Source organism: Vulpes lagopus, chromosome 7 (genome assembly GCF_018345385.1).
Source record: "Vulpes lagopus strain Blue_001 chromosome 7, ASM1834538v1, whole genome shotgun sequence".
Taxonomy (NCBI): domain Eukaryota; kingdom Metazoa; phylum Chordata; class Mammalia; order Carnivora; family Canidae; genus Vulpes; species Vulpes lagopus.
The window spans coordinates 62,137,525-62,161,929 of record NC_054830.1 but is presented as its reverse complement, the minus strand read 5'-3'; the positions used below and the strand labels follow the sequence as shown (position 1 = coordinate 62,161,929).

The 24,405-nt window shown below is 49.6% G+C and overlaps 1 protein-coding gene across 1 annotated transcript in view; it reads right to left on the bottom strand.

Moving 5' to 3' along the window:
- Positions 1-24,405, bottom strand: part of ASTN2 (astrotactin 2) — an 861,071-nt gene that overhangs the window by 360,540 nt on the left and 476,126 nt on the right. The gene's annotated exons all lie outside the window — the stretch shown is intronic.

Below are 24,405 nucleotides of genomic sequence, written 5' to 3'. Positions count from 1 at the left end.
AACAGCGGAGCCAAGACACAGACACAGGATTGTCTGACTCTAGAACCTTAGAAGTTTATTTTTCATACTATTACATTAAAATCACACCATCCAGACTGGCAGCAACAGCGGTTGGAAAGGTCATGGAATTCTAGGTAAATGCATCCTTCCTCCCAAATGAGGTTCCCAAGAATAAGACTGGACTAGGTACCATAATCCATGGATCTGCCAAAATTTTATTATAGGAGATATACAGACAGGAGTTTTTGGATGCTATTTTCTGGAAAAGGATATCCTGGCACTGGAGCATCTGTAATGCCCACAGTTGCAAGAGATATTAAAGGGACACCACAGTGGGAAGAGGAACATGTTATCCTATGGACCTAGGACCCGTGGAATCCAGAAGTGTGAAAGAAGGGAGATGCTTGTTGCAAGAAGAGGCCAGGGAGCACTACTGGTGATGCCCTCGGACCATCCTTCATCCTTCTCTCACTGTTCCCTCCATAAGCATGGAGTTCTAGGTTTTGGTGTCCTAGCTTATTTTATTTATTTATTTATTTTTTACCTCCAGAATAGTCCCCTTCTGCACTACCTTTCATACTGACTGCCAGCAAACCTTGTAAATTCCAGCTCTAATTAGACACCACACCATCAATAACAGCTCTCCATTACTTACAGAAGAAAATCTAAAGTAGTTTCCTTGGCACTTGAGGCCCTTCATAATTTGGTCCCTGCCTACCTGTCCAGCCCCATTTACCCTGTCCTCATCCTCTCTACTAGTTAGCCATAGGTCTCTTCTCATTCCCTAAACACACTATCTTAGGTTAGGTTCTCTGAGAACAGACTCTGAAACAGAGTTGCACACAGTAGGTTTTTCAAGGATCCCTCTTATATACTTGTAGGAAGTGATCAAGGCAGGACTGGACAAGGCAGAGGCTGACCTGCAATGTAGTGAATGCATATAGATCTGAAGCTTCCATTTGTCCTTAGGGGAGCTCTAGAGCTGGGTGGTCTTTTAAGGATGTTCTGATTAGAGATAAGAGATCTGCCCTCCCCACCCCCTGCATCACCATGTTGGCCAGTCACTGGCCAAGGGCTGCCATCTAGATGGTGGTATCCTTGGGTGAGGCAGTTCCCTGTGGCTGAGGGCAACACCCAGTGAGGAACACCACTCCGGGCCACGAGGCACAATCCAGGAGATGGGCAGGTCAGCCCTGAAGAAGGGATCTGAGTATAGTACGTACCTTTACCTCTCTGAATCCTTAATCATGCTCTTGGGTCTGGAATGCTTATCTCTAACTTCTCTCCTTGACAAAAATCCTAAGAATCCTTCAAAACTATTCACATCCATCCATCCATCCATCCATCCATCCATCTATCCATATATTGCACGTACTTACTGAGTGCTTACTCCCATAGCAGGCACTATTCCGGGTACTTGGGATGCAGAAGTGACAGATGACAAAGGCCTCACCTCCCCAGAGCTTGCTATGACCTCCTTGGTGAAGCCCTGTCTACATCCCCCAACCAGAATTAATTTCTTTTCTGAGCACACTGTTTAAATCTATTAGCTCACTGGTCTTAATCATCAGCCCTACAATTTCCCAGAAAGACTATAAGCTTTTTGAGCAAATGGCTCAAGAGTTACTCATCCCTGTCTAGCCCCCAGCACAAGGCCTGGCAAAAACTTGTGATAAGTAAATATTTTCCAGAAGATACTGAGAAAACACCAGGAGGCATGGATGCAGCCTCCACCTATCACTGGTTTCACCAAAAGTCTCTCCAACAGGATACTCCCCAGCCCACCCCCAACTCCCAAGTCCTTCAGGGTCAGATCTGTAGTATAGGGACAACAGAGAAGACTCCAGAGAGCTGCTGGACTATTGCTCACTTCCCAACCTGACACAGAATGAGGTCAGGATGGCAGGTGGCTGAGGCATAGAGACTCTTGGGAGACTTGCCACTTTTTTTTTAAAGATTTTATTTATTTATTCATGAGAGACGGAGAGAGAGAGAGGCAGAGACACAGGCAGAGGGAGAAACAGGCGCCCTACAGGGAGCCCGACGTGAGACTCGATCCTGGGACTCCAGGATCACGCCCTGGGCCGAAGGCAGGCGTTCAACTGCTGAGCCACCCAGGGGTCCCAACTTGCCACTTTTGAGTCACAGAAAGATGAGGATTGAGAAGACATTAAAGCTATTGGAATATTAATATCCTTGGAGAAGAAATGAGAAGTAAAAAGAGGAGATAAAGACAGCAGGAGAGATGAGCTGAGAAGGTGTGAGACCACGTAAAGAGATAAACAGGTAGAGAAATTGCTAGAAAGGGATGGATGGATGCATGGATGGATGCATGGATGGGTGGGTGGATGGGTGGGTGGACACACAGAGAGACACATCCAGAGAAGTGTCACATAGAGATTAAAAGAGAGGAATATGGAGGCAGAGAAAGTAGGTGAAAAGAGACAGAAATGAAGAGCTAGACTAGAAAGAAACAGGAGTAAGAAACAGAGATTAACAACGGAGAAAACATCAAGGTAAACAGAACAAGGGTGTCGCGTATGCAGTTACACGGGGAGCTCGGGGAGCGGGGAAGGGGGGGCAGGGGAGTGGATGGCGAAGGAGGCCGCCTCAGAAAGACAGAGAATGAAAGTGAAGAAAAAGAGCCCGAGCGAGTGGAGGAGAACACACACAGGGACACGGGGAGCAGTCGGAGAATGACAAAGAGAAACAAAGGACGAGAAGAGAAAAACAAGCAAAAAATGTCACCTCGCAGTGGAACCTGGAGACAGCTCAGGCTATACAAATAAGAAGGCTGTTAGCTTTTAAAAGGATTGATTCTGCATAAACATCAGTTACATGAGGGGAACATTATTTAAAACACAAAGACCTGACACCGGGGCTGTTACTGAGTCTAGCAGCGGTTGTGTCAGGCTGGAGAAATGAAGAATCATCAGGCGCAAGTGAGAGAAGTAGCTCAAGGCAGACTCTGACATTTTCTTGGCTCCTGGCTTCATCCCTCATCCCAGCTGCTGGGTTCAGGGTCTGGGGGCTGTTGGAGCTCCAGGCGGCCCCAGGAGCTGGGGCAAAGGATCAGGGGATTAGCGCTGCCGGTGGAGGAGAGATCTGGGTGGGCCACAGCCTTGCCAGAAATCACCCCCAGCACATCTCCACCTGCAACCTCCCGGGCACCTCTTGTGCGTGGCCACCGTGCGAGGCTCCCTCCCTGGGCCTCTGACTCTCACCGGTTTACTCCAACCTGCAGCTGGAGAGACCGGGTCTTGGTGGTGGGTGGGTGGGGGGCGGTGAGGGTGCTCCCTGCACTTGCCCTGGTTCAAGAGGTAAAGGGACCCAGTGGGGGGATGGTGGTGGCATCAGGTCTGCCTGACATCAGGTCCTGAGCTTAGTCTGTGCCGTGGCTAAGCTGGGTCAACCTGCCCTGTGCCCCTGGCCAAGTCTGAACTCTAACAGGAGAGCTGGTGGTGATCTGCGTGCAATCCCTCTGCGTCCTGGAGGAGGAAGACCGGGAAGGGCAGAAACCCATGGGGCATCCGCAGCATCTCAGGCCTCCGGTGCTGCGTCCTGGCCTCCATCCGTGCTGGCGTAAGTGGGGGGGGGGCGTGCGGTGCCCTCATTTCCCAGAGCCGCCCCAACCGCTGCCTGAAGCCGGATGATCCAGAACAAGAGGAGCTTACTTCCTCCCAGTTCTGAAGGTTGGACGTCCGCACCCAAGGTGTCAGCAGAGCTCTGCCTCCTCCGCGGGCTCTCGGGGAGAATCCTTGCGTGCCCCCGCAGTTTCCCGTGGCGCCTGGCACCCCCAGCCATCCCCTGGCCAGGGCCAAGCCACCCTAACCTCTGCCTCCATCCTCACACGCCCTTCCTCCCGCGTCTTCACCTCTTCTCACAGTGACACCATCCTCCGAGCCAGCGTTCACCCCAACCCACGACGACCTGACCTCAATCATAGCGGCAAACACCCTATTTCCAAAGAAGTCCCATTCTGAGGGGCCCGGTGGACAGGAATTTTGGGGCGATGTGACTCAACCCGCTTGCCCGTGGCTGCAAGGAAAGTCCTCAAGCTCACGCAGTAGGACAGAGCCGGGACTAGAACACTGCGGGCCGTGCTCCTACTGCAGGGCTCCCGACCCCACGGCAACCCTTCCGGCTCCACGGCCTGCATGTCACACCATTTACGAGGCCTGTAAGGTCTCAGACAAAGGACCACGATGAAGCCACGTCTCCTTCATTTGAGAGAAGAGACCGACTTTGATCAAGTACGTAACACACCCCAGGCAGCACGGGGGGCGGCGAGCTTCTCTTTATAGGACTCCATAGTGAGTATCTTAGGCTTTGCAAGCCATACAGTCTCTGGGTAGCCAACTACTCAGTTCTGCTTTTACCACTTCCAAGCAGCCACAGAAAATATGCGACGATGATATGCAAAATGCAGTGTGTTAGCGCAGGTACGTTTCCATAAAACGGCACGTACGAAAAGACACAGCAGGCTGGTGTGTGTTCCAGGTGCACGTTTTCTTGTTTGTTTGTTCTTTTTTTATGGGAACGCCCACAGGTCCTGTTGGAGTCCGGATTTGAACCCAAGTATGCCCAACTCTCCAACCCACATTCCTTCTCCTACGTGAAGTTTCATCTGTACCTGAGTCTTCTCACCTGTAAAGTGGAAACAGGAGGTTTCTAGCTCCCGACAATGTAGGGTCATCGCGAGAAGGCAAGGACACGATGCACAGAAGCCCGACGCAAGTCTATTCGTCAGCCATTCATCCAAGACACCTTTGGGCACCCACGGCGGGCCACGTACCGAGCTGACCGTGTCGCCGGCTCTCCTCGGGCCTCTCGAGGCCTCTGTTCCTGCACCTGCCAGGGTTCAGACGCTGTCCGTGGTGTCTCCAAGCGCCTCTCCAGCTCTGGCATCCGGATTCTTTCTTCCTGATAATACTGGTTTCAAAACTGAGTCAACCAGACCCCAGCAGGCCGAGTGAGGTTGCCGTCTCCACAGTACCTGACTGCTCAAGTGCAGATGCCTCACCTGGGATCCATTCGGCTGAGTCAGCAGAGCCCCACACAGAGTGAGCATTAGGGAGGGCAGCTGGGAACAGATGCTGACACGGCCTGCTCTTAATAAACTCCAGGGGAGGTCTGTGTCACTCACAGGGAGGTGTGAACGGATGGCTCAGGGCTCACACACTGACAAGACCCCATGGATGCAGACTAATCATTCTCTAACAACAGCCAGCAGCCTTGTTTCCTAAACTCCCAAGGAGGGAAGAACCTGGGACAGGCGTCTCCGCCCCAGCAATATGAGCAGCAGTGTAGACCAGTGGATACGCAGCAGCTTTGTCTCCTGGCTTCAGCCACTGTGAGATGTTGGACAAGCCCCTTACGTTCTGAGCCTCCACTGTCTCATCTGAAAAATGGGCATACGAACCCCTACCTGGCTGAGCTAGCATGAGCAATAGAGTAGACAACACACGTAGGATGTTCCCCACACAGAAAGTGCCCCATGCCTCGTACCATCTGAGCGTCCCTCAAAGTTGCAAGAACCATGACTCGAGAATGTAAGGAGCTGGATGCCTGGGTGGCTCAGTGGTTGAGAGTCTGCCTTCGGCTCAGAGTGTGACCCCGGGCTCCCTGCAGGGAGCCTGCTTCTCCCTCTGCCTGGGTCTCTGTTTCTCTTCCTGTGTCTCTCATGAATAAATAAATAAAACCTTTAAAAAAAAAGAATATTAAAAAGAGAGAGAGAATGTAAGGAGCTCCAGGTAGGAGAAGGAAGGTCCTGGGACCTCGTATTGTCCATTTACTCATCCAAATTTTTCACTGATGCCTAATTTTTTCTGGGGCCCAAACTGGTTCCAGGAGCACGTAGCCATAGGTGTGACCTAGCATGTGCTAGGAAGATAGAAACACACACACACACACACACACACACACACACACGTTAAACTAGCAATTGAACGGGGGCTATGGGATCATAAAGAAGAGGCCCCCTCAGTCAGAGGGGGGGCCTCTGGAAGTGGGGAGTCGGATGAGGTTTTTATTTATTTTTTTTATTTTTTTAGATTTTATTTACTTATTCATGAGAGACACAGGCAGAGGGAGAAGCAGGTTCCCTGTGGGGAGCCCGACGTGGGACTCGATCCGGGACCCCAGGATCATGCCCTGAGCCCAAGGCAGACGCTCAGCCCCTGAGCCCCACAGGTGTCCTGAGACAAGGCTTTTAAGATGGGGGTGTATTGAACATGAGACATGAAGGATGAGCAGGAATTGGCCAAATGAAGGAGAGTGGTATGGGATAAGAGTATCCCAGGCAGAGGGAACAGAATATGTTAAGCCCCAGAGAGGTAGGGGAATTTTAAGCAAGTGTTGGGAGGAGGTGGGGGGTGGCAAAGGATGGGGCAGCAGAGGCCGCCGGCAGGCCAGTCCAGGCAATTCTGGACTTACCCTGGGAGCCATGAGGTGGCCTCCGGGGGTTGCTAAAAGCAGATCCTCCTTTTATTTAGACTGACAACAAAGACATTTTATATAAATCGTTACGGCGATAAGAACAACAACGATAGTTCCTGCTTCTTGGGCATTCATAACACGCCCCGAAATGCATCAAGCATTGCTTGTGTCAACCTACTTAATCCTCATTAAAAACAAACAAACAAACAAACAAAAATGATGTAAGTTATATGGTCAACCCCATTTGATAGAAGAAGAAACTGAGGCATCATTTTGAGGATGAAGGCTGTGCTGAGACCAACGGAAGACAATGTAGGTACAGTCCCAGGACAGTGGCTGGCACACGGCAACCGCTTTATAAACATCAGTTATAAGAGGCTTCCGGGCAGGGGAGCGCTGGCACAGGCCACAGGGAGGCAGATTTGGGCTTTTCTAACATTAGAGCCACCGAGCCAGGTCCCGCTGCTGTCGGCCACTGTGGGATTGCAAACTGAGGACGGGTGGCCGTTTTCTGGGCTGGTTGTGGGGGAGAGTCCAGCTTCCAGGGAGGGCTGTACAGTGATGGGAAAAGCCACGGATAATATCTACTGACAAGACAATGAAAGATATTTTATTTTTAAATTTTATTTATTTTATTATTTTATTTTACAGAGAGAGAGAGCACAAGCAGGGGGAGTGGCAGGCAGAAGGAGAGGGAAAAGCAGGCTCCCCGCTGAGCAGAGAGCCCAACACTGGGCTGGATCCCAGGACCCCGGGGTCATGACCTGAGCCCAAGGCAGACACTTAGCTGATGGAGCCACCCAGGTTCCCCAAGACACCAAAGTTCTTGCCATCGCCCTGTGGGAGGGTGCTAGCGGGTGCCCTTCTGTTGACTAAAGAAAGGCACACTCTCGCATGCAGGGACCAGCACTGGGGGGCAGGGGGGCTGGCCCGTGTCACACAGCGGGGGTCTGCCCTGGTGCATCCGACTCCAAGCCAATGGTGTCCTGTTTTCCTCCTTATGATCCCTTCCCAGCTGGAGCTTCTGGGGCTGCAGTTCCAGCTGACACTTATCATCCCCCTTCCTCTAGCAATTATGGCTTGTGCTAATTTAGGTCAAGAATATCTATTGCTGGGCAGAGTGGTCTCCTAGCTTCCTGGGAGTGGCTCGCAGGCTTCCTGCATGCTGACATTCTTGCTCACTCGCTTCCCCCAGTGTGCTGGGTGCGCTGCAGCTGTTCGGTGAATAAGCACAGGCGGTGAAGGAAGAGGAGGCACAAATGGGGCCCATCAGCTGTGTGGTCTTGGGGACAAAGGGAAAATGCGAGTGTTCGCTGCCCCTCTGTGAAATGAGGACAGTCCCATCAGCTCACGGGGGCTGTGGTCAGGACTCCAGGAGATAAAAGCTGTCAGAGCCCCTGCTCTTCAGCAGACCCAACAGCGGCCTCCATGAGGGGCTGCTGCGTTTCAGAAGTGCATATTTACCCAGCCCTGGAGCGGGGGCAGCTGGAGCTTCAGGACACAGGGAAGAGCAAAAGGGCAAGGGCTTTGTTCTCTTGCAACACAGCCCAGTTAGTGGCACAGAGTCACCCAGCAAGTCCCCGTGTCTATGCCTCCTTCTAGACCTGTGCCTAGGGCCATTGGGTGGCTCAGCAGTTGAGTGTCTGCCTTGGGCTCAGGGCGTGACCCCGGAGTCCCAGGTTCGAGTTCCGCATCGGGCTCCCTGCAGGGAGCCTGCTTCTCCCTCTGCCTGTGTCTCTGCCTCTCTCTCTGGGTTTCTCATGAATAAATAAATAAAATCTTTTAAAAAAATAAACCTGTGCCTACGTCTGTGTCTGTATCTATAGTTACAGACTGGGATAGATGTTTTAAAAAGAGGGTACTCGGAGGGCATACGTCAGAGGGGCCAGTCTAATCTGGGGAGGTGAGGATGGGAGCTGGGGACTAGCAGGAGCTCATTTCCCCACAGAGCATCAGGCCCTGAGGTAAATCTGCCATTGGCCTGGTGAAGTTTTGTCACGCCAGGGCTGTCCCCAGGAGCGTGGGGAGAACGTGTGACGCCCCCCTCACGTGCACCATGACCGTGGAGTCCATCTGATCTCTGAGGCCGTCACTCCTTCGCAAAAAGCCACCACCTTGTCCCAACTGCTCAGTCATAGAAATCTTCTCCTCACCTCCCCCCAACCCCGTTTCTCCTGCCCCTTGGGAATCCCCATCATCCTATTGAAAAAGGAACTATTATTTAGGAAGTTCAGTGACAAATACTGAGACTTGAGGATTATTTATTTATGCAATACTCCCATGGTGTCATTGAGGGCTCCTTAGGGTTCTCACCTCCGAGAGAAGCTCATTAGGAAGGGCCCCAGGGGTGGGAGGGCACTGGGTTCTCGGGGGGGGGGGGCAGCTGCTCAGAAAGCCCAGCTGGGAGCCTGCCTACTGCCCAGGGAGGAGGGAAGACCCCAGTGCCCTAGGGTGCCAGAGGGGGCTGCCTGGAGCCAGCAGAGGGTAAATGGGGTTGTGTCCTCCAGTAGGAAGAGCACGGGCTGGAGGCTCCAGGCATGCAACCTGGGTCCGGCTCCGCGGTGTGTCCCCAGGTGACTTTCTTTTTTTTTTTCTTTGTAAGATACATTATTTATTTATTTTTATCTTTTATTTATTTATGATAGAGAGAGAGAGAGAGAGAGAGAGGCAGAGACACAGGAGGAGGGAGAAGCAGGCTCCATCCACCGGAGCCCGACGCGGGACTCGATCCCGGGTCTCCAGGATCGCGCCCTGGGCCAAAGGCAGGTGCCAAACTGCTGCGCCACCCAGGGATCTCCCCAGGTGATTTTCCATCCTCTCTGAGCCTCTCAGGTTCCACGTGTATGCAACAGGGTGATCGCAAAGGGTCCTTACAGCTCAGGTTTAAAGACAGAGTGGAAACATAAGGCTGGGGTCGTGGGGACAGACAATACCCATTGCTTCCACTGTATGTGTCATTGCCATTGTTGGGTACCTACGGGAATCAAGGGACTTACACAATCAGCAGGGAAATCTGAGCGTATGACCGTGTGCTACCACGAGGAAGCCGTGGGCTCAAACCAGGCCCCGCTACCTCTCCGTGGAGGAAACTGGGACAACTCATTTCATCTCCCTGGGGCTCAGCATCCTCAAGCAAGGCCACAGCACCTAACTCTTAGGGGATGCTGATGATCCCGAGATAATAAAAGCTCCATGAGGCCAGGGCTCTGGCGCCCTCACCCCCAGTCCAGCGCTGGACAGGCTTCCAGATTATTGCACAAACAAATGAATGCAAACTGCTGTCAACTGCTCCGCCTATGCACTCATTTTGATCGCTGTGCTGTTACTAACGATAGCAGGCTTTTCCTCAGTCCTGAAAGTTCTTCAAGCCAGGGACCAGGGGCTCTCAACTCGGTGCCCAAGACCCCTTTGTCAGCCCAGAGGTATACGCGCCACGTCTCAGAATAATGTTTTTAAATGCCTAAAATCAAATGCAGAAAACATTACAAAAGAAGACACTTAACAAAAACAGTGTTTAAAAAGCCAGCTGCAATATAATAATATATAAGCTTCTTTGTTGACACATTAAATAAAAAGATCTAGTAACAGATGCAATAATGACAATAAATTGGAACTAGGGATGAGCATAAACTACATTTCAAGATCTGCAAAAATGAAGGATGATACAAAACTGCATGTGATTTCTTTTAGTGACAAAGTCAGAGGTGCTGTTAGCACACCCACGTCTGTCGTAGAAGAACATGCTAAATTTCAATAGCGGTTGGCGAAAGTAGAAATGCGTTATTTTCCCATGTTATTTCATGGACCTCCAGCATGACCCCAGGTTGAGAGCCTCTGCCTAGACCGACACTTTGGCAGAGGACGTTTCTCCCTGAATATCTGCTGGTGTGTGAGTAGAGCCCAAAGCTTGGATCTAGAGAAGCAGAGGCAGGACGTTCAAGCCCTGCTACGATCTCCCCAACATCGCTCCCTCTCACCAGGGCCTGGGCGGGGTGCTAAGGGGAGGGCAGGCTTGGGCTTCTGGCAGAAATTTCACAAAGCTCTCAACGGTGAGTCCTTGCACGGGGGACCCCCTTCCCTGAGCCTCTGTATCCTCATCTATAAATGCATCATTAAATGCATCACTGCTGTGTTTCCTGCAGGGTGGCTGTGGGACAGGGCGAGAGAAACAAGCCAGTGCACCTGTGCAAAGGTGCAAACGGTAGCCCCCCTCTTGCTCGTCTGTTCCTCCAGGGGTGAGACGAGTTTATTGCAGCCATCCAGGCTCAGAGCTAGCTGCCTCCTGTAGCGTGGCCGGGATGCATTTCTGCATTCCTCAGCACCTGCAGGGTACCAGGCCATCTGCTGGATACTCAGCACCCAGAGGTGCCCAGGCAAAGTCCCGTCCCCAAGAAGCTCATAGCCTGGCGCCAGGGACAGCGAGATTCACATGAAGCAGAGGAAGCACAGCATGGATGCACACAAATGCAGGGGATCCCCAGGAGGAAGCAATGAAGCTTCCTTCCTGGAGGAGGCAACCATACATTGGCTCTTCAGGGAAGATGAGGGCAATCAGGAGGAGGAGGAAGGAAGGAGGGGGAGGAAGAAGGAAGGAAGAAGAAAGGCAGGACAGGCTTCAGAGGATGGCACAATCAGGGCAACTAAAATGTGTTGGGGGGTAGGGAGGAGAAATAAGCAGAGAGCCTAGTATACAAGCGAGGGGGGAGCTCTCGGACGGAAAAGGAAGCTCACGGGCTCAAGCCCCGAAAGCAGAACTTAGTACCTCGCTGGACAGATAAGAAAGCTGAGGCTCAGGGTGGTTAAGTCCCATAGGGTCCTGTGGTTCCCTAAAGTGGAGCCATAGCAGGAATCCAGCCAGGCTCTGGGGCCCACGCTCTCCCCTAGTGTGGACTGAATGGCACCTTGGAGAAGCCCGCGCTTTCCGGAAAGCCCCCCAACCCCCAAAACTCAGCATCGGGAACCAGAAGGCTTTAGGGTTAGGTCTTGTGATGTGGAAAACACTGCTTTCCCCCCAAAGGCGGCCCTGCCTCCACCCCCCTTCCTCGCCTTACGTTCCATCTGTCCCCCACTGCCGGAGCCTGCAGCCCGAGCCTGGGTGGTGGTGACCGCAGTCTCCAAGGAGTGTCACCCTGCGGCCAGGCTAGGCGGGCCCTGGGGGGCTTCTCTCCTGCCCCCCGCACCCCCACCCCGCCGGCGGCCTCTGCTCCTGGCTCCTGTCGCCACCACTTGGGCCACGCACAGGTCCATGCGCCCCACCTCCCCCAGAGCACTGGCCGGTGCCGGTGGCAGGTCCCAGAGCTCAGGCGCGCCGCCCGCTGCTGAGACGGTTCTAAAGGAGCCTCTCCTCGGCTGGGACACGTTAGACTCACTCTGCTGACCAATCCTCATTGTCCCTGAAGACGCCTTCTTCCCTTCACTCGGCTAAGCCAAACTAATAGGGTTCTCTGTGGCCTCGCTGAATGCTGAGGATGCTTCCTTCCCCAACAGTAGGGTGGCAGCCACCAGGGTGAGTGCCCCCACCCACCCCCCGCACCGTCTCCTGCGATGCTCCCGGCACCCCCGCCAGAGAGGCGAATGCCACCCCACTGGACAGACGCACCCCTGACCCTAAGGGAAGCTTGAGGTCGCAGAGCCCATTGATTCCAACCCCAGCTCTCCTTGACTTCAAAGCCGGAGGCATTTTTAACTTCCAAGCCCCACCCCCATTTTAACCCATTTCATGAAGTCAGTGTATACGTCCTGCCTCCCCTGTAAGCGACCCCACAGACGGGACACAGGTATGGGGGATGTTTAAGCCGAGAAGGAAAGACAGGAGCGCTTCAGGAGAGAGGAAGCAAGGAAGGAGCCTTGGCAGGTTTTATTTTCCCAACACACTGTGTGTTTCTGAAGGCAGGAGTCTCTGCACCTGCAGGGCCCAGTCCAAAGACATTTCACAGGGAGGTGGCACATATTTGTTGAATATTTAAATGAATGGATGGATGCGTAAACAGACAGCAGGAGAAGCCACTGAGGAATTCCTCAAAGAACAAATACACTAACCTCATTTCCCGGGAAATTGGTCTTTGAAAGAATCTGAGCTTTCAAGAGCCCAAGGCTTAGTCCTCCTAATGCCTGCCCCCCCCCTTGTGGGAATTACAGGGCAGCAGTTTAGGAAGATGTAGTGATAAAACCACAGATCAACCTGGTACTCTCCGCCCACGAGGCCCCTTGAAATGGGAGCCGCCCTTCAGCAGGCCTACGGTGCGGTGCGATGCCATCCAGAGATCCACCATACGAAGCAGTGTATGGTGTAGTGGCTGACAACAGGTGGCTGACAACAGGTGTAGTGGGACCTGAAATTTTGTTACCAGGAGGGGCCCCTGGGTGGCTTAGTCGGTTAAGCATCAGCCTTCGGCTCAGGTCAGGGTCCTGGGGTCCTGGGATCGAGTCCCACATCAGCCCCACATGGGGCTCATTGCTCAGCAGGGAGTCTGCTTCTCCCTCTCCCTCTGCCCCTCCCCTGCTCATGCTTGTGCACTCTCTCTTTTTTTCTTTCTCTCTCTCAAATAAATACATAAAATCTTAAAAAATATATAAAAATTTTTTACAAGAGTCAATCTCATGTCAGATGTAAACCAATCAACAGACCGACAAAAACAACAACAAAGACGGAAGGGGCAGGAGGCAGCTTTGGAAAGTGATGGATGTAGTTAGTACCCACCTTGATGGTGCGAACGGTTTCACAGGTGTGTGCACATGTCCAAACGCATCCAACTGTATACACTGAATATGTGCAGTTTTTAGGGATATATCAATTATACCTCAATCTAGCTGCCACTCAGTAAAATAATCAGTAAAATGCCCTTGATGGGAGCCTGAGTGGCTCAGATGGTTGAGCATCCAACTCTTGATTTCAGCTCAGATCATGATCTCAGGGTGGAGCCTGCTTAAAATCTTCTCCCTGTCCCTCTGTCCTTCCCCTGTCTTGCACACTTTCTCTCTCTCTCTCTCTCAAAAACAAACAAACCAAACAAACAAGCGCCCTTGGAATCCCAAGCCACTGACAAGGTCACAGTGTCCTGCAGACTTCACAGCAACAGAGCAGTCTCCAGCTGAGAAACTCTCCCTCTCTACGTATCATTGAGGTGGCTTCCTTGTCCTACCCCCGGTGCCCTGATTACCTCCTGACCTCATAGGTGGCCATGGCCCTGTGCTCTCCCAGCTCCTGGACAGCTGCGGCTTCCATGTGGCAGGCAGGTGCGCAGGGAGAAATCGAGCAAAGTTGCAGGAAGGGAGTAGACTGATGCCCTCAGGGAAATGGAGGGTAGCAGGGACTCCCAGACCTGGACAAGACTTTGTAATCCCAAAATGCTTCTTAGCCAAACAAACCTGGAGCTAGAAGAGTTGGGGAGGGGGATAAGCATTTTTAAAGTGATGCATCACTTTATTGGGCTGTCACAGTTGTGTCCGGTCTTGTTTCCATTTTATAGATGAACAAACTGAGTCCCTGAGAGGTAAAGTGGTTCGCTTGAAATCAGACCCCCTGATGTTTGGAGCAGTGTCCATGTTTCCTCGGTGGCTGGGGGTAGGGGTTGCTGCTCGGAAGACAGAGGGTTTGAGATGTGTTGAGTGTGGCTGCAGGATAAAACATATGCATCCGGGGTAGTACGTATGGGGAACGGAGGGGACCAAGCAGCAGCAAAGAGAAAGGAATACTGGAGAATGCAATCCTGTTCTATAATGGGGGGCATCTATTCTACAACACGGATGTAGGAAGGAGACAAAATCTCAAGCAGTGTTAGAACAAAGGAAAGAAAGAAATGTTTAAAGAGAATAGTCGGGGACACTGGACAGCATTCAGGAACCCACTCAGAGGAGTCAGGTTAGAATTCCAGCTCTGCTTGGACCTCACTGCGTGACCTCGAGTCACCGGGTCCCCTTGACCTTGGCTTCCTTGTTTGCCAAATGGATAGTATAGCACCTACCTCCCAAGACAGACGTGGAAACGAAATGACATAAACCACCCAAAACAGCTCACACGTGGCCTGGCACAGAGTAAGAGTCCAGACAGTGTAATTTCCCTTTTAACAGCACCTCTCAGCCAGCACCTGGGGTGGCTGCTGCCCTGGCATAGTGGTGGCTGATTAGAAGAAAATGCAATTTTGGAGAAGAGTCCATCTCATGTAGAACACAAGGCACTTCCAGCTACCTCCCGAAACGTTACTTTACTCTATAAAATGGAAATTCCAGGCAGGAAAAAGCTGTGCCAGTCTATCAGCTATTTGCAAAAAAAAATAAATAAATAAAATTGTTGTAGGGGACAGTGAGTTATGGTAATTAAACATTAGCCAATTCATTGGTTGAACAAGAACTATTGTTACTTTGAAGTATCAGGATTATCTGTAGCACAGTTTAATGAATGGAGTTTATATGTGGCGAAAATCACCAGGTAATTTCCCACAGATCATTCATAATTATAAGACTGTTAGGTATCCAAAGCCTAAAAGGATGATTCTTAATTTTTCTAGAAGCAACACGAGAATCATCCATCCATCCATCCACCCCTCTGCCCATCATTCCATGTATCTATCCATTGCAAAGATACTTAGTGAGCACCTGCTACGCCTGTCCCTGTGCTAGCAGCAGTCAGAAGTACAGACGAGAGCAAGCCATGGCCTCTGCCCTCAACGAAGCCACGAAGAGGAGGAAAGACATGGGTAAAAGGTCTGTGGAGGTCAGAAAGAAAGGAAGATGCTGGCCACCTGGGTGGCTCAGTGGTGAGCGCCTGCCTTTGGCTCAGGACGTGACCCCGGGTTCGTGGGATCGAGTCTCACATCGGGCTCCCTGCAGGGAGCTTGCTTCTCCCTCTACCTGTGTCTCTGCCTTTCTCTGTATCTCTCATGAATAAATAAAATCTTAAAAAAAAAAAAAAAGAAGATGTTTCCAATGTGGGGCCAAGGGAATGGGTGAGAGCTGGGTCTGCAGATTGAGAAAGACTTCAACCGTCTTGGGTCTTTGGTATTTTGAGCCGTGAACATGTATATGCTTATTCAAAAGCTAAGTATCTTATTTACCGAAAAAAATTCAGTGGTGATACTAGGGAATAGAGGAAAAGGAGGAAATAAAGGAGAAGAAGGGGGAGATTATGGATGGATGGAAAAATAGGTCATTGTATTTGAGTGTTAGGGCAAATAGCGAAAAAAAAAATTAGAAAACTGGATCCAAAGAAAATGGGGTTGAACAAATGAAATCCAAATGTCAACTATTCTCCAGAAGCTTGCGAATGTCTTAATTTGCATTGATTTGATAAGAAGGTACTAGTTTCTGCCAACCAAGTTGTCAAATATTTTTGTCAAACGATAACTCTCAGTTCTGACGAGGGTAGAGTGAAATATTTTTCCTTATTCAACTTGTACTGTATAAAACTTTTGAAAAGCAATTTGGCAAAATATATCAAAACTCCTCAAGTGTTCGTACAGTCTGACCCAGGGATCAAAGTAGTACCTTTTAAAGGAGAAATCAGTAATGCACTTTAAGATGTATCCACGGACATGCTCTTACCCGTCTCGCTTAAACACAGCTAAGTGTCGGAATGGTCTAAATATTCCACAGTGACATCATGGTTACAAACACTATGGTTCATCCCTATAATATGTGAAGATTTAAAAATCAGGATTTTTAGGAAGAGCTGATTGTATGGAAAATTTTATAATAATAAGTTTTGGTTTTGTTTTGTTCCGTTTTTCAGAAAAAGCAAGAAAACATTACATAGACAAAAATGTACCCGTATTTGGGAGAAAATAATAAAGAAGGAGGTAGCATTTCCCTGGGGTGGATATGTGGCAATGGGGGTAAGACCATGGAGTACATGACCCTTTGATGTGATCACACCATGTCTACGTTCCCTTCTGGTAACAGCACCCCTGTTAGTTTTTTTTTCCCCTGTTAGTTTTGTAGAAATTCACACCACTCTCCTCATGAACATACGAAACTGGAGGTGGTCTCGTGGATGCACCCGTCAGGGTGGCCTGCAGTCCTCTGGCCTACAGGTGCGCAATCAACCCAGAACTAGGCCAATTAGAGGCTGACCCCTGGAATCTGAATCTAAGCTAAACGGCATAAAGGGGGGCACCTGGGGGGCTCAGGGGTTGAGCATGTCTGCCTTCGGCTCAGGGCGCGATCCTGGAGTCCCGGGATCGAGTCCCGCATCGGGCTCCCTGCATGGAGCCTGCTTCTCCCTCTGCCTGTGTCTCTGCCTCTCTCCATGTGTCTCTCATGAATAAACAAATAAAATCTTAAAAAAAAAAAAAAGAAACTTCCAGTGGTTTTGACAGCAGTCAGGAAACCAAAGTAGACATACAGCATAGTGGTAGCTTGAAGAACTTCCCTAAAGGTACATGGGCATGGGTAGTAGCAGTTGATTTCCAACCTTTATGATCCTCATCCTTTACACCATTTTTTTTTTAAATAAAGTGCTCCCCACTGGAAGTTTCTGGACAGGGGAATGACATAAACAGAGCAGTGCCTACCAGTGGTTAAGGGACATATCATTGTAGAGCATCTAGATTCAGCTCAGTCCATCCTGAGTTTTGCCAACAGAAGATCACGCTGAGGACTCAGGGTCTTTGAAGGGTGTTTGGGAGAGGACGCTGTTCCAGGCAGTCGTGACCAGTAGGGATGCTGGTCTCCTGCCTTCCCAGAGGGAGACCCACGGAAGGCAGCAGGCCAAGGAGGGAAGGCCTCCATTGAGGTCCTGCCTCCACCGAGAAGAGCACCGAGCAAGTGGGAGGAGAGGAGAAAAAGCAGATAAATGTACTCTGAGGCTAATGTTCCTAGAGTCACTGGGTGAATTCACGCTCATGGCCGGGCAGCCGGGCAGGCAGCCTTTACCTGGAAGAAGTGCCATGTCCTACAAATTTAGGGCTGAGCTTGGGGGCCTGTGCTGCCTGGGAAGCCTTGGGTGCAGACGAAAGCCGGCAAGCCTGGAATCCGAGAGAAGGAGGCTCACATTGTGCACTTGCTGAATTTAAGACGTCTTAGTCGCTTCCCTTTTTTGAGCCTCAGTTGTTCTATTTTCAGGGGGATGTTCACTCATTCATATGAAAGCACGTTCATTCATTCATTCATTCATTCATTCATCTCACAAATGTCTATTGAGCACCTACTATTATCATTTACTGCTGGTTTAAGCTTATGCAGGAAAACAGGGAAAATAAGTTCTTTCCGTACATCAAAAGGGTGGGTAGGCTGTGTGCCTCTACCACGGAGAGGATGGGGGAGCTGTGCACCCCTCACTTCTGCACTAATCGCCTCGTCTCCCTTGGATGGCCCCAGGCAGCAAAGAGCCTGATCCTGGCCACAGAAGCGCCGTCAGTGAGATCCACAGCCCCGGGAAGATGCAATTACCTGCCCGCAGCCTTGCTCTGCCCTTCTTGTTCCACACAAGGCCACTATTTGGCCTGCTGGGGGCTTGGGAAAGAAGGAGCGTGGGCGACGGGAGCAGAAGCCAGCGCTCACGGGCTAGGGCTACTTAGGGTCTGTGAAGGACTCGGTACCTAGCGCACACAGGGGGTCAGGAGCCACCTCTTCTCCAAGCTGGGCTCTTTCTCCTGTACAGGGAAGCAGCTGACATTTCAGAAATGTCAAAAGATATTTACTGAGCATCTACTGCGTGCCGGGCAAGGTGCTGCGTATAGCAAAGGAGGTGGCATATTTAAGGGGATAAAAAAAAAAAAAGAGTCCCTTCTCTCCTGCCATTTCTAGTCTAGCAGGGGGACACAAATGAAGGAGGAATCAAAAGTTAAAGAGCTAAAGCGTTAAACAGTTATGGAGGTGGAAGGAGGCTTGGCAGTGCTGCGGGGGCCGAGGGGGTCCCCTGCTGGTACAGTAAGGGGGTCAGGGAAGCTCGGTGGGGTCATTAAGATCATAAAATGGGATAATGAATGCAGAGCGATTAACACAGCACCTGGCTGGAGCAAGTGCCCAATAAATTGCTGCTGTCATTGTTATTGTTAATGATGTTCTAAGTCCCTTTTCTGAATATGCAGGCATTAATGCCTATTTCATAGGATCGCTGAGTAGATTGAATGTGGAAATATACAAAAATAAATTTAATGACAAATACAATGAGTGATTATTGAGAGCCTGCTGTTTCAAGGGAGACAGCCATAGACAAACTATAAATACACAGCATAAAGCCAGAGGGGTAAGTGAAGGGAAGGAAGGCAGGGACTGAGACAGAGGAGACTCCTGGGGGAGAGAGGCTGAGCAGGGGTGCGGAAGGTGGGTCAGGAAAGGGCCACCTGGGGCCTGAGGAGAGGAACTTTGAGCAGAAGCAGGAAGGAAGTGCTGGAGAGAAGCAGGCCCGGGAAGTCACGTTGCAAGTGGGGGGAGCAGCAGGTGCCAGGGTCCAGAGGCAGGGGAGGGGTCGACCTGCAAGGAGCAGCAGAGGCCAGATCACAGAGCATCCTGAAGGTAACGGGAAGGACTCCGGGTTTTATTACAGGTAAAATGCGAAGGCACTGGGGGGTTTTGAGCAGTATGGGCAAATCTGACTTACAGTTTCAGAAGGATAAGTCTGAGCACTCTGTGCAGGTAACAGTATTTATCATCTGATTCACCTGTGATGGATGTATCATGAGATCAGAGGCAACGTATGCCAAGTGTCTGGCACTCATTCTAAAATAAATACATTCATTACATGCCTACTACGTGTAGGTCACGAGGTACAGCAGCGCACACAGAGGCAGCCCCTGCTCCTTGTCCTCATGGATCTTCAGTGTAGATATTCACTGTTATTATTACTTGATATGAGCTATTATATGTTATATGAATAACATAACATTCGTATTTTTCTCTCTTGCTCCATAAATGACATTATTAAAAATCTATCAGAAAAAAATTTAAAATCTATCAGAAGAGCATTCTCAGAAAAAAGGAAGCCACACAAGGAAAAAAAAAAAAAGGAGAAAGAAATAATGCAGGAAGGAGCAGGGACATGGCATTTCTCCCCGCTGTAGGTCTGAGTATCTGGCTTTGCCCTTCCTCTCTAATCAGTCGCTGGGGGACTCCTATTTGCATTCCAGAGCCCAGCTCATGCATTACCTCCTCCAGGAAGCCAGAAGCCCGCTGTCCACTGTACCACTCAGGCTGAACTGCCTTTACCTGGCTGTTCACCTTCCAGGGCCCCACATCCACCTTTCCGGAGGTGCATCACGGGGCAGGTACACACAGGCTATGGGCTCACGACATTTATTATCTATCTGTGTCTCCTCAGTGATGGGCCCGGGGTCTGACACATGGCTGGAGTAATACACATGTGCAGGGGACAGAAAAGAAAGGAGGGAGAGAGGATGGGAAGGAGGTAGGAAGTGAAGAAAAGGAACCCAGTTCTTTCCTCCTCCTTCCCCTGGTCATGCTGAAGCTCGTTTCAGCCAACAGTGCTCCGAGTTTATCGATCAACATTGCTCAGGTATTGAACTCCGTTTCTATTGACAGAAGTAACTACCAACAAGGCTGTGGGAGAGAGAAACACGCTGACAGCTAGCAAATCATAGCCCTGGTAGTGGAGTGCCTGTCTGTGCCAAGGGGGACAATCATTAATTTCCTGTTCCTTCACAGTTACATTTCTTGGGTTGACTGACAAGTTCATTTTGGGGATTCATCAGGCCCTTTAGAAATAAACTCCCTTCTTATTCCATGTTTCTAACTGCACCTGCCACCCAGATGATCGGCTGCCTGGGACTCACATAAACATTTCAAATTGCCAGCAATAGCTCAACATGGTAGTTAAAGGAAATCTTCCCGTTTCTGCATGATATAATCAAAAGAACCCACTTTCCCCGGCATCTCGATTCTGTGCACAGAACCAAAGATGATTGCATTCACTGCCCCTGTCTCCCCACCTTTACATCCGTGATGTCCAAGCACGTGGCTGCAGAATGGTTTGCTGGCATGCGGAACTTGAAGTTAAAAGTCTCTTGCAGAAACTGCGTGATTCTGAGTAAGTCACTTGGCCTCTCTGGGCTTCAGCCTTCTTGCCTGAAAGTGGTGGCTGCGTTGTGAATGGCACCGGTGATGCGGAAAACAGGAGGTAACAAAAGTAAACCAGGCACAGCTCCGAAGGGGGAAGGACACTTGTAATACTAACTCATTAGCTCCCAAAATGAGGCCTGGGGTGGCCATCCCCATTCTACAGGCAAGGAAACAACACTTCCAACGGAGGAAGTAACCTGTTGCAGGCTGGTAAGTGCCGGAATCATGACAGGGGCCCAGCTCTGTGTTAGGCAACAGCTGACAGAAAGACAGTTTATCGTTAATCTTACTAATGAGTTTGCTCCTATGCCCACCTGAAAATTCCATTTGGTGCCAGTGGCCTCAGGGTTAACCTAGGTCGAGGTGAGCAGAGCTTTCTGGTGGCCTTCGCATTGTTCAAAAAAACGACAAACAGGCCCAAAATGGAGTCACCTGTGCTGAGCCCAAGTTGCGAAACCAAAACTAATACCTAACCTAACTGCAGTTTCAACCTCCCCCAGGAACGTCACCTTAACTGGTTGGCCTGGAATCCTCTGGTCAGCACCAGTGAGGCAATCTGCCTAATAGATACTTCTCTGTCACTGAGAGAAAGGTCACCTTACCCAATATAGTCTTTTTTTTTTTTTCCTTCCCATGTAAGACTTCCTTGACCCATCCCCTCTCAGCCTTTAAAAACCGTTCCCTTTCTACAGCCCTTCAGAGCTCCTTTGTATTTGCTAGAAGGGAGGCTGACCTATTCATGAATCATTAAATAAAGCCAATTAGATCTTCAAGTTTACTCCGTTGAATTTTGTTTTTCTAACCACATAAACAAAGCACTTCCAGTCCATCTAGAAATAATTCTTCAAGCTCCAAGTCATCAAAGCAAAATTCTTAGAACCCAAATGCCCGGTGTTGATGTATCTAATGTATTCATTGTTGAGTTTATTTTGCTAACAGTAGCCAGAGGTACCTTGACATTTGCATTAATATACAATTTCTCTTAAAGACTGTTTATATTTTGAAAAGGTTTTGAATAGTTCTAACTATTAACTTGGGCAGGAAAATTTCTCTTTTGAAAGACAAAGAGCCACATGTGGTGGAGCTTTTGGGCCGAGACACAAGATATTTTGCTTTCATTTACTCGCAGACATTTACTGAATACCTATTGTTCAGTGTTCAGGTGCTGTGTCCCTGCTGTAGCTTCTACTAGAGTGGGGAGACCAACATTACTCCATCCGTGCTGTTTCCTCGGTGTCAAACAGTGAGTGTGCCACTTTTCTCATGCTCTATTGGTGCAAGTCTATGAAGTAGCAACTGTGTTGTTTACCCCCATTTTACAGATGAGGAGACAGGCATAGTGAGGCGCAGGGACAGGCACAGTGTCACCCATCATGCCAGTGGAGGAGCAAAGATTTGAATATGAGCTGTGACGAGCCAGATGGTGTCATCTGATTGACAGCTGGGCCCTGGGCCATGGGTGAGCTTATTACAGCTGGGTGATGGGCACATGGGGAAGCCACTGCACAATTTTTTTTTCCTCTTTTGCACATGTTTGACATTTTCCTAATAAAATCTGTATGTATTTTTTCAAAAGTACAGCCTCTGGGGGTGCCCGGGGGTATAGTCAGGTAAGCATCCTATTCTTCATTTCAGCTCAGGTCATGATCTCAGGGCGATGAGATCGAGCCCCGTGTCGGGCTCTGTGCTGAACATGGAGTCTGCTTGAGATTCTCGCTCTCCCTCTGCCCCTCCCTACCCTGGCTCGCTCTCGCTCCCTCTCTCAAAAAATAAGAAATAAAAAATAAACCTAAATTAAAAAAAAAAAAAGTACAAGTTCTGGAGCCAGACAGCCTAAGGTTTTAACTGTGGCATAGCAATACCACCGCAGACATGGGGTTGCTGTCAGGATAAAATGAATTCATGCAAAGCATTTAGGACTCGTCACCCTGTGAATATTCAAGGCATCTTAGCTGTTATTCACTGTTACAGCTAAGTGGGAAAGCCTGCACTGCTCAAAGGGTCTAGTATGCCCTTCCCCACATACTCCTGAATATAAGCCAACCCACCCACACCCATGTTCTTGGGAAGATTTTATGGGTTGTTCAATCCGCCTAAACTTTGCTTAGAAATGGAAACGAACCAGTCATAGATCTACTTAGAGTCATTTCATTTATTACTTTGATGATACTCATACCTATTTAAAAGTGCATATTATACACAGTGATAAGTATATTTAGGAACACTGCTCTTGCCCACTCTTTTGTATGAATAACACTTCCTTATTCCAACTCTTCTTCACCTACTATTCCTGATCTAATGTATCTTCTCCAGGCAGTTATTGTTTAAAAGAAATTAGCTGAGAAAATGCCCTTCGTGTGTGAGAAAGCCATACCCAAGGTGACAGCGTCCTTTCTGAGGGGTGGCTTTGTGGAGTACATATAGCTAGGGATACGGGGGCGGGGGGGGGGGATGATTTGTTCACGAGGCAAAGGACAGGGTACTGGTTAAACTGCATGGGATGCAGGGAGCCTGGTTTGCTGGAAGCTGTCAGAAGGACTGGAAGGAAGACAGACCAAGGAAAATGTCAGTTCTGGTCAGACCAGGCCGCACTGTATCCAGCTCATTGACTTTTAATCTATTTTCTTATTAGAGAAGTCATACATTGCTATTGTAAGATATTTAGACAACAATGAAAAAGAAGAAGAAAAACAAATCCATTAATCCCACTGCCTGGTGAGAGCTATAACTGTTATTTTGCTCTCTTTGATCCAAGAATGCTCTCTCCCCAGAGAGTCTCCTGGCTCAAATGTCACCTGCTCGAGGTCATCGGATGACCGCCTAATATCAGGCCTGCCAGATTTAGCAGAATAAAAATACAGGACACCCGTTTACATTTGGATTTCAGATGAACAGCAAATAACTTTTAGTATAAACAGATCCCTAATGTTGCAGTTATCCACTGCTGGGTGTCACTGGCAACCCCTGGGCGGCAATGACCAGCCATCCTTGCTCCCTTCCTGGAGATACTGACCAAGACCCTCCTCTGTGCTGACCCACCTCAGATGCAGTGTAGAGAGAGGGATCTCAATATCAAAACAGGTATTTCCTATCCGGTTTCTAGAAGGAAAACAACTGCACCCCAGACGTGGGGCTAAATTAGGCTTTAAACTGATTTTCAAAAGGAAGTGGTAGGTAGGAGCATGGTGTGGATAATTGACCTGTGAAGGTGGCCAAAGTAGTTATAAATTGTGTGTGTGTGTTTTAGGATTTTATTTATGTATTTATTCATGAGAGACACAGAGAGAGGCAGAGACAAGGCAGAGGGAGAAGCAGGCTGCCTGCGGGGAGCCCGATGCCAGATGGACTCTATACTGGGACCCCAGGATCCTGACCTGAGCCAAAGGCAGACGCTCAACCTCTGAGCCACCCAAGCATCCCAACAAATTGTGCTTTTTGAAAACACAATGACTCCATTATAATTTAAAAAGAAAAAAAGCCCAACGGTAGCCATCACATAACAATAGGACCCCGGGCTCTGCTGTGAGCTCCACCTGCATTATGCAATCACAACAACAATCCCAAATCCTCATTTTATCGGGGAGAGTTAGAGAGGATAAGTAATTCACCCAAGGTCTCAGCTAATCCGGAGAGAAACCGGGATTCCACTCGGAGGTCTGTTTGACACAAACACTCCCATAGCAAGTACAGACTTGAGGCCTCCCAGCAGTTGCTAGGATGTGAGAGCACCGGGCTCTCCAGAAGTGTTATTTATTGCAGAGGCATTTTACCTCCCTGTGCATTTATGAAAGTGGCCCTGCCACGAGGAGGCCAGAGCGCTCAGAGACCCAGCACATTCCGAAAGCAAACTTAATACATTTCTGTGTACTTACTAAGCACGGGGAATCGAGTTGCGGCTGTCTCTATTCTTCAAGAGGTGGGGTGGCGGGAGGTCAATTACAGCGGGACCCCGGA